This window comes from Rattus norvegicus, chromosome 4 (assembly GCF_036323735.1).
Source record: "Rattus norvegicus strain BN/NHsdMcwi chromosome 4, GRCr8, whole genome shotgun sequence".
Classification (NCBI taxonomy): domain Eukaryota; kingdom Metazoa; phylum Chordata; class Mammalia; order Rodentia; family Muridae; genus Rattus; species Rattus norvegicus.
This window is the reverse complement of record NC_086022.1, coordinates 115262281-115277191: the sequence shown is the minus strand read 5'-3', so window position 1 is coordinate 115277191 and position 14911 is coordinate 115262281.

Here is a 14911-nt window from a genome sequence, read left to right as displayed (position 1 = left end):
ATCAGAGCCCAATTCTCCCACCAAAGCAAACACTGAATATCCAAATGCACCAGAAAAGCAAGATCTAGATTTAAAATCACATTTGATCATGATGATGGAGGATTTTAAGAAAGACACAAATAACTCCCTTAGAGAAATGCAGGAAAACACACGTAAACAAGTAGAAGCCCTTAGAGAGGAAACACAAAAATTCCTGAAAGAATTACAGAAAAAAAATAATCAAACAGATAATGGAATTGAAAATGGAAATAGAAACAGTAAAGAAAGCATAAAGGGAGACAACCCTGCCGTAGACACAAGCATCACCAACAGAATACAAGAGATAGAAGAGAGAATCTCAGGAGCAGAAGATTCCATAGAAATCATTGAGACAACTGTCAAAGATAATGTAAAATAGAAAAAGCTACTGGCAGAAAACATACAGGAAATCCAGGACAAAATGAGAAGATCAAACCTAAGGGTATGAGGTATAGAAGAGAGTGAAGACTTCCAACTCAAAGGACCAGTAAATACCTTCACAAAATCATAGAAGAAAACTTCCCTAACCTAAAGAAAGAGATGCCCATAAACATATAAGAAGACTACAGAACTGCAAATAGATTGGACCAGAAAAGAAACTCCTCCCATTACATAATAGTCAGAACACCAAATGCATGAAACAAAGAAAGAATATTAAAAGCAGTAAGGAAAAAAGGTCAAGTAATGAATAAAGGCAGACCTATCAGAATTACACCAGACTTCTCACCAGAGACTATGAAAGCCAGATGATCCTGGACAGATGTCATACAGACCCTAAGAGAACACAAATGCCAGCCCAGGTTACTGTATCCAGCAAAACTATCAATTAACATAGATGGAGAAATCAAGATATTCCATGACAAAACCAAATTTATAGAATATCTTTGTACAAATTCAGCCCTACAAAGGATGATAAATGGTAAAGCCCAACATAAGGAGGCAAGCTACACTCTAGAAAAAGCAAGAAACTAATCGTTTTGCAACAAAACAAAGACAAGCTCACAAACATAATCTCATCTCCAAATATGAGGATAACAGGAAGCAACAATCACTATTCCTAAATTCTCTCAACATCAATGGACTCAATTCCCCAATAAAAAGAAACGGATCAACAAACTGGATACCTAAGGAGGACCCAGCATTTTGCTGCCTACAGGAAACACATCTCAGAGACAAAGACAGAAACTACCTCAGATTAAAAAACTGGAAAACAACTTTCCAATCAAATGGTCTGAAGAAACAAGCTGGAGTAGCCATTCTAAGATCGAATAAAATCAATTTTCAACCAAAAGTCATCAAAAAAGATGAGGAAGGACACTTTATATTCATCAAAGGAAAAATCCACCAAGATGAACTCTCAATCCTAAATATCTATGCTCTAAATACAAAGGCACCTACATACATAAAAGAAATCTTACTAAAGCTCAAAGCACACATTGCACCTCACACAATAATAGTAAGAGATTTAAACACCCCACTGTCATCAATGGACTGATAGTGGAAACAGAAATTAAACAGAGACATAGACAGACTAACAGAAGTTATGAACCAAACAGACTTAATAGTTATAGAACATTCTATCCTAAAACAAAAGAATATAACTTGTTCTCACCACCTCATGGTACTTTCTCCAAAACTGAGCATATAATTGGCTTCAACAGATACAAAAAGATAGAAAAAAATCCCATGCATCCTATTAGACCACCATGGTATAAAGCTGGTCTTCTATAACCATAAGGAAAGAATGCCCATATATACATGGAAGTTGAACAATGCTCTACTCAACGATAACCTGGTCAAGGAAAAAATAAAGAAAGAAATTAAAGACTTCTTAGAATTTAATGAAAATGAAGGTACAACATACCCAGACTTATGGGACACAATGCAAGCTATGCTAAGAGTAAAACTCATAGCTCTGAGTGCCTGCAGAAAGAAACAGGAGAGAGCATATATCAGCAGCTTGACAGCACACCTAAAATCTCTAGAGCAAAAAGAAGCAAATACACCCAGAAGGAGAAGAAGACAGGAAATAATCAAACTCAGAGCTGAAATCAACCAAGTAGAAACAAAAAGGACTATACAAAGAATCAACTAAACCAGGAGCTGGTCCTTTGAGAAAATCAACAAGATAGATAAAACCTTAGCCAGACTAACCAGAGGACACAGAGAGTGTGTCCAAATTAACAAAATCAGAAATGAAAAGGGAGACATAACAACAGAATCAGAGGAAATTCAAAACATCATCAGATCCTACTACAAATGCCTATATTCAACAAAACTTGAAAATTTGGAGGAAATGGACAATTTCCTAGACAGATACCAGGTACTGAAGCTAAATCAGGAACAGATAAACCATTTAAACAACCCCATATCTCCTAAAGAAATAGAAGCAATCATTAAAAGTCCCCCAACCAAAAAGAGACCAGGTCCAGATAGGTTCAGTGAAGAATTCTATCAGACCTTCATGGAAGACCTCATAACAATACTATCCAAACTGTTCCACAAAATTGAAACAGACAGAGTGCTACTTAATTTCTTCCATGAAGCCACAATTACTCTTATACCTAAACCACACAAACACCCAACAAAGAAAGAGCACTTCAGACCAATTTCCCTCATGAATCAACACAAAAATACTCAATAAAATTCTTGTGAATCGAATCTAAGAAAACATCAAAACAATCATCCATCATGATCAAGTAGGCTTCATTCCAGGTATGCAGTGATAGTTTAATACACGGAAAACCATCAATATAATCCACTATATAAACAAACTGAAAGATAAAAACTACCTGATCATTTCATTAGATGCTAAGAAAGCATTTGACAAAATTCAATACCCCTTCATGATAAAAGTCCTGGAAAGATCAAGAATTCAAGGCCCATACCTAAACATAGTAAAAGCCAGTAGCTAACATTAAACTAAATGGAGAGAAACTTGAAGCAATCCCACTAAAATGAGGGACTAGATAAGGCTGCCCACTCTCTCCCTAATTATTCAAAGTCCTAGCCAGAGCAATAAGACAACAAAAGAAGATCAAAGGGATACAGATTGGAAAGGAAGAAGTCAAAATATCACTATTTGCAGATGATATGATAGTATATTTAAGTGATATCAAAAGTTCCACCAGAGAACTACTAAACCTGATAAACATCTTCAGCAAAGTGGTGGGGTCTAAAATTAACACGAATAAATCAGTAACCTTCCTTTACACAGGAGAGAAACAACCTGAGAAAGAAATTAGGGAAATGACACCCTTCATAATAGTCCCAAATAATATAAAATTCCTTGGTGTTACTTTAACCAAGCAAGTGAAAGATCTGTATGATAAGAACTTCAAGCCTCTGAAGAAAGAAATTGAGGAAGATCTCAGAAGATGGAAAGATCTCCCATGCTCATGGATTGGCAGGATTAATATAGTAAAAATGGCCATTTTACCAAAAGCGATCTACAGATTCAATGTAATCCCCATCAAAATTCCAATCCAATTCTTCATAGAATTAGACAGAAAAATTTGCAAATTCATCTGGAATAACAAAACACCCAGGATAGCTAAAACTATCCTCACCAATAAAAGGACTTCCGAGGGAATCACTATCCCTGAACTCAAGGAGTATTACAGGGCAATAGTGATAAAAAATGTATGGTATTGGTACAGAGACAGGCAGGTAGACCAATGGAATAGAATTGAAGACCCAGAAATGAACCCACATACCTATGGTCACTTGATGTTTGACAAAGGAGCCAAAACCATCCAATGGAAAAAAGATAGCATTTTCAGCAAATGATGCTGGTTCAACTGGAGGTCAGCATGTAGAAGAATGCAGATCGATCCATTCTTATCTGTACAAAGCTTAAGTCCAAGTGGATCAAGGACCTCCACATCAAACCAGATACACTCACACTAATAGAAGAAAGTGGGGAAGAATCTGGAACACACGGGCACTGGAGAAAATTTCCTGAACAAAACACCAATGGCTTATGCTCTAAGATCAAGAATCGACAAATGGGATCTCATAAAACTGCAAAGCTTCTGTAAGGCAAAGGACACTGTGGTTAGGACAAAATGGCAACCAACAGATTGGGAAAAGATCTTTACCAATCCTACAACAGATAGAGGCCTTATATCCAAAATATACAAAGAACTCAAGAAGTTAGACCGCAGGGAGACAAATAACCCTATTAAAAATGGGGTTCAGAGCTGAACAAAGAATTCACAGCTGAGGAATGCCGAATGGCTGAGAAACACCTAAAGAAATGTTCAACATCTTTAGTCATAAGGGAAATGCAAATCAAAACAACCCTGAGATTTCACCTCACAGCAGTGAGAATGGCTAAGATCAAAAACTCAGGTGACAGCAGATGCTGGCGAGGATGTGGAGAAAGAGGAACACTCCTCCACTGTTGGTGGGATTGCAGACTGGTACAACCATTCTGGAAATCAGTCTGGAGGTTCCTCAGAAAATTGGACATTGCACTACAGGAGGACCCAGCTATACCTCTCTTGGGCATATACCCAAAAGATGCTCCAGCATATAACAAAGACCAAGACACATGCTCCACTATATTCATTGCAGCCTTATTTATAATAGTCAGAAGCTAGAAAGAACCTAGATGCCCTTCAACAGAGGGATGGATGCAGAAAATGTGGTACATCTACACAATGGAATATTACTCAGCTATAAAAAACAACGAGTTTATGAAATTCATAGAGAAATGGATGGAACTAAAAAATATCATCCTGAGTGAGGTACCCCAATCACAGAAATACACACATGGTATGCACTCATTGATAAGTGGGTGTTAGTCCAAATGCTCGAATTACCCTAGATGCACAGAACACACGAAACTCAAGACGGATGACCAAAAATGCAGATACTTCACCTTTTTAAAGGGGGAACAAGAATACCCTTGGGAAGGGACAGGAAGGCAAAGTTCAGATCAGAGTTTGAAGGAACACCCATTCAGAGCCTTTCCCAAATGTGGCCCATACATATCCAGCCGCCAAACTAGATGAGTTGGATGCAGCAAAGAAGTATAGGCCGACAGGAGCCGGATGTAGATCTCTCATGAAAGACACAGCCAGAATACAGCAAATACATAGGTGAATGCCAGCAGCAAACCCCTGAACTGAGAATGGGACCCCCGTTGAAGGAATCAGAGAAAGGACTGAAAGAGCTAAAGGGGCTTGAGACCCCATATGAACAACAATGCCAACCAACCAGAGCTTCCAGGGACTAAGCCACTACCCAAAGACTATACATGGACTGACCCTGGGCTCCAACCTCACAGGTAGCAATGAATATCCTAGTAAGAGCACCAGTGGAAGGGTCCTTGGTCCTGCCAAGGCTGGACCCCCAGTGAACGTGATTGTTGGGGGGAGGGCGGCAATGGGGGGAGGGTGGGGAGGGGAACACCGATAGAGAAGGGGAGGGGTTAAAAGGATGTTGGCCTGGAAACTGGGAAAGGGAATAACATTTGAAATGTAAATAAGAAATACCCAATTTAATAAAGTTGAAAAAAATAAGTCTGTTGACATGGAAGTGGGGAGGAAGGACATGTAGGTAGAATAAAACATATGCAAATGTAAATCTTGCCAATCTTTTAAGACTGGGATGGAGTGCTTGCCTTTGTATCCCCTGGCCTAGTGTTCTGAAATCGTTAAATACGGGTCATGAATGAAAGATTATTTTGCATATAACTGTTGTCATCTGAATCTGGCTTAGTTTTCATATAAGCATCTCAAGAACGTCTGGCTGAAATAGTTTTGGGAAACACTATAAGAATGAACACCACTCTCAAGTAGGAATAAGTAATTTACTGCAGAATCATGAGAGTACCATGATTCTGCAGCACAAGCTATAATTTATGCCTGTAACACCAGTTTTAAAGGCAGAAACTCACAAGGTTTATAAAACAAAAGATAAAGTGTGGTGAAAAAACAACAAGCAGAGATTGTAGATATTTGGTAGATATAAAATTTTAAGATAAATAATGAGTAATCAACTCTGTAGACCACATAAACCAATCTTCTCTACTGTCTCTCTCTAACATAATAGAAAGCTCATAGAGATGGTCCAGCAATTCAGAGTCCACACTACTCTTATAGAATGCTCCAATTGTTATGCCAGTACACCTGTTGGGTGGCTCACAAATTCATCTAACTTCAGGTCCCAAGAATTTGATGCCCTCTTCTACTTGCACTCATGCACACAGATACACACGCACACAAACACTCAAATAAAAATAAATCTTTTCTTAAAAAAAAAGGAGCAGAATTCAGGCATATCCCTGAGGAGGTATTTTATGGATTCATTTGTGTATTAACTAAGGCAATTATAGCTTTTGCATTTCTCTCAGAACTCCTGTGGGTAACAGTATGCTTAACAAAAAGGGAAACAAAATTTCTAGATGTTTTCAGAGACTAAGCAAGGAGGTGAAAACAAGTTCTATCAGGATAATGAGCCAAATCCCGCCTTCTGTGGCAATGCTATGCCAATGATATGACCACATCAATGCGCCCACTTCAGAGCCCTCTGTCCTCCATTGTTTTTGTAGAACACTGAGTCCAAGGGAGCTATAGGAGTCTGCCCATCTCTTTCAAGCAGACTGCAGAATTCTTGTGCTATCTCAAGAAAACTAAGGCTATCTAATTATGTAGTCAAGTGTTTTGGTTAAATGCCTCATTCCTTGTTCTAATTATCACCTATCCCAAAGGGAAGAGCTTCAGTTTACAAAAAGCAAGGAGAACAAGGTTACCTTCTCCTCCCAAATCTCTTTTGTGATGAGAAAACACACAGCTGGAGTTCCCAGCATATTTAACTGCAATGTTTATCAATGTAATTTGTTGTTTTTCTTAATAGAAATCTGCTCAAAGCTAGCAGTCTTTGAGGAAAAAGGAAAAGCATGTAGTAAGTGGAATGTAGCAGCCTTGGATGCTTGAAGTTAGAGTTTATAGGCTGGGGCTACCAAAAAAAAAAAAAGATATTTCAAGCAGATCTCAAATTAGCGGAAAGTTTAAAACAAACAAACAAACAAACAAAAACACATTGAAAAACCCCATTAAATAGCTAATTACGTTATTTATTATTCGTTTTGATCAGAATAGATGTAGTAACAGCTTGATGGATTATTTGACTGCCCTGATGGACATTAGAGCATCTATGGTTAGATCCAAGGTCATGCCATATTTTTCAATTCAAGCTTCAGAAAGGAGGATTTAAATGCTTCCTTTCATTCTCGAATGCTTGGAAATATTTACTTGATATCAATATAATTTTCACAAGATTTTCCTTTTAAGCTTGATCAAGCAATTAACTTTAAGTAGTATAGAAGACACCAGTTTCAAATATGGAATTTTTAACCATTTGTCTTTGTTGAGTGTTCTCCCACACCCCACAGAGTATATTGTGACCCTCTCTCTTCCCAACAATCTTCTTCTCAATACTATGTCCCATGTGTTTTCTTGTCCTTCCACAAATCCTCTAACACTCTTTCTGCCCTAGAAATTTCCATAGTTTACAATTCCAACCAACATCCACATACATGGACATTTACAAACATTAAGAGATAGAATCTTTATATGAATAAGAACATGTGATATTTGACTCTGAGTCTGGTTCACGTAACATAATTTAATACTTCCCTCACCTGTTTGTTCTTAAATACATTGTATTTTGACTTGTAGATGAATATAATTTCATTGTATGCACGTACCACATTCCATATTTTCATTTTCCATATTGACATACATCTAGGCTAGGTCCTACACTTTAGTTTGTTCAGAAGCAAGAAGGCATTTTGTTTAAATAGATTCCTTTTCTTGTATATATAACACTCCAATTTTGAGTCAGTTAAAATGTTTTGTGATATATTTCCTAATACCCTGCTTTATGAGTCTTCATGAAATCTCCTATCTCAAAGTTCCGGAAGCTTAGTTAAATCTTTACCTCTGATGAAAGGAGATAATTATAGAGTATGCTACAGCTTGCATATAATTATATGCCATTAATATCCATTGTCTCACCCAAGAGCCCATCTTTTCTCAAGAGCTTTCTTTCATATGCTTCCACATGCTTGCTAAATCAAGTGTCATTTTTGGTGTTTTTCTATCACCACTAATTCAACATATTGTAATCATCATGAGATTTTATGTTATTAAACATTATTGGTGATAATGGCTTTCTTTCTACTGTATTACTTCAGCATACATCAAGCCTATTACACATATACTATGATTTGCCTCGATGGACAAGACCTCAAATCAAAGCCATAGAAAATAGAACTTGGAAGGTAGATAGATAGGCCCACCAGGATGGAGAAAGACTGCAGATGTAGGGACAAGCAAGTGGCCTATGAGGTAACTGCACATGATTTCCAAAATATGAGCATCTGTTGATGCAAAGTGGAAACAAATACAGATAGGCATTACCAATAAACAAGTAGGAACTTAGATTTGACAAACAATTGTAAAGATCATTCATGGTTTTAGATTTTTGTTAGAAATTCAAATAGGAATGTCTAAAAATTTTCATCTAAAGACCATAATATGAAATAGGGGGTGTAATTTTCTTCTGGGGAAATCTGAAGGACATTACCACCTCCAGTTTAGTTATTTTTCTGGTTATTGTGAGAGAAACCCAAGGAGAAAAGGTGACTTAAAGAAGCTAAGTTTTATTTGTGCTGACAGAGGAGTGGGTGTAATCTGTCATAGATGAGAAGTCATGGTGGAGGCAGGAGCATGGGGCAGGAGCATGGGGAGGAGCATGGGGAGGAGCATGGGGAGGAGCATGGGGAGGAGCATGGGGCAGGAGCATGGGGCAGGAGCATGGGGCAGGAGCATGGGGCAGGGGCATGGGGCAGGGGCATGGGGCAGGAGCATGGGGAGGAGCATGGGGCAGCTGGTCACATTGCATTTGCTCTTCTGAAGCAGTGAGTGATGCTGCTGATGCTCAATCTGTTTTCTCCTTTAAGTTTGTCGGCAATCCCAGCTCACTCAATGCTACTCCCCTCTCTTAACATGCATCTTCTCATTGGAATTAACCTAAGCTAGGCAAGACACAGATTCCAAAATTTACACGATTGTATAATTCTACAGGCGGTCAGGTCAGAACTCAACATTAAACATAATAGTTCCATCCCTTGTCAACTCAACACCCAAGCACTTTTCTGTTAAAATGTAACCGTCCTTCTCTTGCCTATGGACCTGTGATATTGCATCATGCAAAATATATTTCTACAATTACAAAATACCTTTTGTTTAACAGTTCAAATACTTTCTCCCCAAACTATTGTTTATTACTATAGACTTGGATAAGTGCTATAAATAATAAGTCACAACTTAAATATGCTCCTGTCTCGAAATTTTCTTTATCAAATACATTATTTGATGTACTGGTTAGCTTTGAATTTTCTGAGTATCAAGTTGAGAAAATATCTCCATCAGATTGATCTGTATGAATGTGTATGAGGCATTTTAATAATATATAATTGACATGGGATGACCCAACCCACTGTGGACTTGGTGACCCTGACCAGGTGGGTGGTCATAAGATATTTAAGAGAGAAATCTGAGAAAGGCACAGAAGCCAGCCAGTCAGCAACATTCCTCCACGGCCTCTGATTCATTCCCTGACTTTAGGCTTCATTCCTTCTTGAGTTCCTTCCTTATGTTCCCTAAATGATGTGTTGTAATTAAGATCTATAAGTCATATAAATCTTTTTCTGCCCAGCTTGTCTTTGTTCATGTTCTTTACCACAGTAATAGGAGGCAAAGAAATGTAGCCTATTGCCATTAAATTCAACATCACTCAATCTCTCAAAATATGTGCAAAACACAGCCAAATACCTTGTCAGACTCTCACATAGCTAAGTTTCTGATATTTTGGTTTATTCTGCAGGCTCATGAAGAGGGCTTCTACCCAAGTTTCTCTCAGCATTTCTGTTTTTGCATCTTCTATCAGATTGACCCACTAGATTCTGCTTACAATATTCAAGGATTTGTGCAGTCCAGTCACATTCAAAGCTCCCACAGACGAGTTCCAAACACTTAATAAACATGAAGTCAGGCCCTTCACAGCAGTGCCTATACCTCCACTACCAATTATCTATATTAGGTCCTTATAGTATTGCATGTGAGGAAAGAAAGGTTAATTTTGATGTACAGTTTGAGTTTGTAGACCGTCATGGTTATAATGTGGATAGATAGCATCTTGAGACATCTAGTCACGTTGTAGCTTCAGTCGGGATGCAGAAAGAATTGCATGCTGGTATTCATCTCACTTTCTTCCTTTTGTATAACATGGAGCCCTAGCCTATGGAATGGTGCCATTCACATTCAGGGTTACTATTCCCAAGTTAATTAAACTAATTTAGATAATGCTTCATGGGCAAGCCCTAGAGGTTTGTCTCCAAGATGATTATAGATCCTGTCAAGTTGATAAACAACATTAGCTATCACAATTAACATTAATCATAGTAAGTTGTGTTAGTCACAGGAACAGTTGAAATCACACAAGAATGTAGAATGAATACTTTATAAAGAACAAACAATGATTTTAAACACTTTGGAGGTCTCAGAGGAGAAGAGTGACATGATTAGTAGAAAATTTATATAAGCAGTGAGGCCTATTTTCTCCTTCTAAGATGGTACCTTGCTTCTGCATTTTGAGGGGTGGTGGGGCTGTGTCTTCCTCTGATAACAGGAGTTGAAAGGGCAGAAAGGAATGAAGTAATTTTGGTAGGAGAGCCTTTATCTCTTTCACCACTTAAGAAGCCCTCAAGACCACATCAGCTCCTAAAATCCCCAATCTTCATCCTGTCTGACAAGTGTAAAATTTTGCCACCTGAGCTTTGGGCAAGAACCCTCTGATCTCAACAGGTGGCTTCCCCCTCAAGACTCCAAAACGATTGTCAGATAATGAAAACCATCTTAAACAAGCTGGACTTGAAGCTCTACCAAAGACATGTCTAGCACTCATCACCAAGGTCCTCATTCCAGCTCACCAAAAACCATAGTAGGCTATCAAAACCAAAGAAAGCCTGAGAAACTAAATCTGTAACACTTTAATGTGCCAAGGAGAACAATTGCAGTGTCATTGAATCCTGTGGCAGAAAACATTTGTCAAAAGCTAGGGAAATGGAGTAGAACCCACTGTTCAGAGATTCAAAGGGCATATTGTCCTTGCAGAAGACTTGAATTCAGTTCGTAGCATCCACAACAAGCAGCTGACAACCACCTGTAACCATCTGTGACTTTTACTACAGGTTATCCAATGACTTCTTCTGCTCTTCTTTGATATCTTCACTCATTTGCACATATGCTACTAAACACACACACACACACACACACACACACACCACAATTAAAATAAAATAAACCTTTTTTAAAACTCTAAGAACGCACAAACAAAATATGAGTACTGCTTACTAATGCTGGTCCTAAAAGATATATTTGAGTCTAAAATTACTATATAATTGAGTGTTTAAAACTTTTGTATATAGAGAAGAAAATGCAAAGGAAATTTAGAAAAATATGAGTTATTTCAGAGAGATGAAACACAAAGAAATAAAAACTGTGGGTGAAGATACCCAGTTTCATATTGAGAGTTTGGTTTTGGTCAGCAGCCAAGAAACTTATTCGTTAAATGTTTTCAGCCTTACAGGCTGCGTAGTTTCTGTCATGAACATCAAATACTGGCAATTATAACAATATAAGAGCCACAGAAAATTCATAAAGAAATGGACAGTGCTTCTTAGTATAACTTGAGTTACAAAAAGATGTGCCATGTTTAGACTCTGGGTTATAATTTTCTGCCTGTACTTTGTGAAGTATTGAAATCATGTCCAAAATAATCTTAGAAATTGAAGTAAAAACTGAGAAGCAAGAAGAACATTCAATCATTAGTACTAGAATTTAAAAGAAAGATTTACAAAAAAGAATACATGGTTCTAATTACCTGTGTAGAGGCATGAATCTGATGGAGTTATTGAGTTAGCAATGTTTTCAACAAGACCATACATTTCCTTGAATATTAACATGCTTTGCTTAGAGAATATTTTAAGGAGTCACAAAGGCACAACACTTGGAATAATTTTCCCTTGTACATAGAAGGCAGATGTCTCTTTTGTGTTGTTTGGATTGTGTATGTTTGCATATCCATCTAACCATACAGAGTGGCTGCATGTCCCCGTGTGCACATGGATGTGGTATGTCTTTGTGTGTATGTGTGGGAGGTGTGGGTGTGTGTGTAGTACATGTATATGTGTTTGTGGTGTATGTGTGTGTGTAGTATATGTATGTGTGTTTGTGGTTTGTGTGTGTGTGTGTGTGTGTAGTATATGTATGTGTGTTTGTGGTTTGTGTGTGTGTGTGTGTGTGTAGTATATGTATGTGTGTTTGTGGTTTGTGTGTGTGTGTGTGTAGTATATGTATGTATGTTTGTGGTATATGTGTGTGTGTAGTGTATGTGTGTGTTTCTGGTGTATGTGTGTATGTTTGTGTTTGTGTGTGTGTAGTGTATGTGCGTGTGTTTGTGTGTGTGTGTAATATATGTGTGTGTGTTTGTGTTTGTGTGTGTAGTATATGTGTGTGTGTTTGTGGTGTGTGTGTATGTGTGTGTGTGTGTGTGTAGTATATGTGTGTATATTTGTGGTGTGTGTGTGTGTGTGTGTGTGTGTGTGTGTGTATGTATAGACCAGAGGCTAATGTCAGATGTCTTCCTTAACTGCTTTGCATTTTACTGAGGCAGAGCCACATGACCTTGAATTCTGTGAATTAGCAGTCTAACTTGCCACCTTACTCTGGATATTCCCTGTTTTCCTCTTCTCTGGGACTGGAATTACAGGTGGGCTGCCAAATGTTCTGACTTTATTTGGATTCTGACTTCTACTTAATACAATGGCAAGTGCTTTGTTTCTTTGTCTACTGAGCTGTCTTCTTCACTCCTGTGTTTCCTTCAAAGCTTATCAGCAAATTCTCTCTGTGTCTAAGTGTTTTTTAATAAAACTCCTTTTCTTCTGAACCACATGTTTAGGAGTGTTGCTTGGAATCAATCACTTCTTCCATGAATATGAGGAGATAGTGTCTTTTTGGTTTCTGCAATTGAAGAACCTAGAACAAGATCTTTACCAATCCTACAACAGATAGAGGCCTTATGTCCAAAATATACAAAGAACTCAAGAAGTTAGACCGCAGGGAGACAAATAACCCTATCAAAAAATGGGGTTCAGAGCTAAACAAACAATTCACAGCTGAGGAATGACGAATGGCTGAGAAACACCTAAAGAAATGTTCAACATCTTTAGTCATAAGGGAAATGCAAATCAAAACAACCCTGAGATTTCACCTCACACCAGTGAGAATAGCTAAGATCAAAAACTCAGGTGACAGCAAATGCTGGCGTGGATGCGGAGAAAGAGGAACACTCCTCCATTGTTGGTGGGGTTGCAGACTGGTACAACCATTCTGGAAATCAGTCTTGAGGTTCCTCAGAAAATTGGACATTGAAGTGCCTGAGGATCCAGCTATACCTCTCTTGGGTATATACCCAAAGGATGCCCCAACATATAAAAAAGACACGTGATCCACTATGTTCATCGCAGCGTTATTTATAATAGCCAGAAGCTGGAAAGAACCCAGATGCCCTTCAACAGAGGAATGGATACAGAAAATGTGATACATCTACACAATGGAATATTACTCAGCAATCAAAAACAATGACTTTATAAAATTCGTAGGCAAATGGTTGGAACTGGAAAATATCCTCCTGAGTGAGCTAACCCAATCACAGAAAGACATACATGGTATGCACTCATTGATAAGTGGCTATTAGCCCAAATGCTTGAATTACCCTAGATCCCTAGAACAAAGGAAACTCAAGACGGATGATCAAAATGTGAATGTTTCACTCCTTCTTTAAAAGGGGAACAAGAATACCCTTGGCAGGGAAGGGAGAGGCAAAGATTAAAACAGAGACTGAAGGAACACCCATTCAGAGCCTGCCCCACATGTGGCCCATACATATACAGCCACCCAATTAGACAAGATGGATGAAGCAAAGAAGTGCAGACCGACAGGAGCCGGATGTAGATCGCTCCTGAGAGACACAGCCAGAATACAGCAAATACAGAGGCGAATGCCAGCAGCAAACCACTGAACTGAGAATAGGACCCCAGTTGAAGGAATCAGAGAAAGAACTGAAAGAGCTTGAAGGGGCTCGAGACCCCATATGTACAACAATGCCAAGCAACCAGAGCTTCCAGGGACTAAGCCACTACCTAAAGACTATATATGGACTGACCCTGGACTCTGACCTCATAGGTAGCAATGCATATCCTAGTAAGAGCACCAGTGGAAGGGGAAGCCCTGGGTCCTGCTAAGACTGAACCCCCAGTGAACTAGACTGTTGGAGGGAGGGCGGCAATGGGGGGAGGGTTGGGAGGGGAACACCCATAAGGAAGGGGAGGGGAGAGGGGGATGTTTGCCCGGAAACCGGGAAAGGGAATAACACTCGAAATGTATATAAGAAATACTCAAGTTAATAAAAAAAAAAGAAATGTGCTTTCCCAAAGTTTCAATTATTTTATTGCTCACACTGTTTAAAAATGAAGGCACACAGAGGCTAGCAGCTAGTCTTCACATAGATTATGATAAAGCAGGTAGACGCTCTCTGATCAACATTGGTTCAATTTAAGGTGCCATGTTCATATTTCATATCCCTTTGCTGCTCCTCCTATGTGCATACTACATGCCAACAAAGAAATTAGTTAAAAGCAGTGGACACATTCCTTTCTGCTTTCTAAGGTCCATAATATTCCTACTATCTCAATCATTCTTATATCTGAAGGCAGGGCTCTAAGATTTATGCTTACAAATACTAGGTAGTGTATATA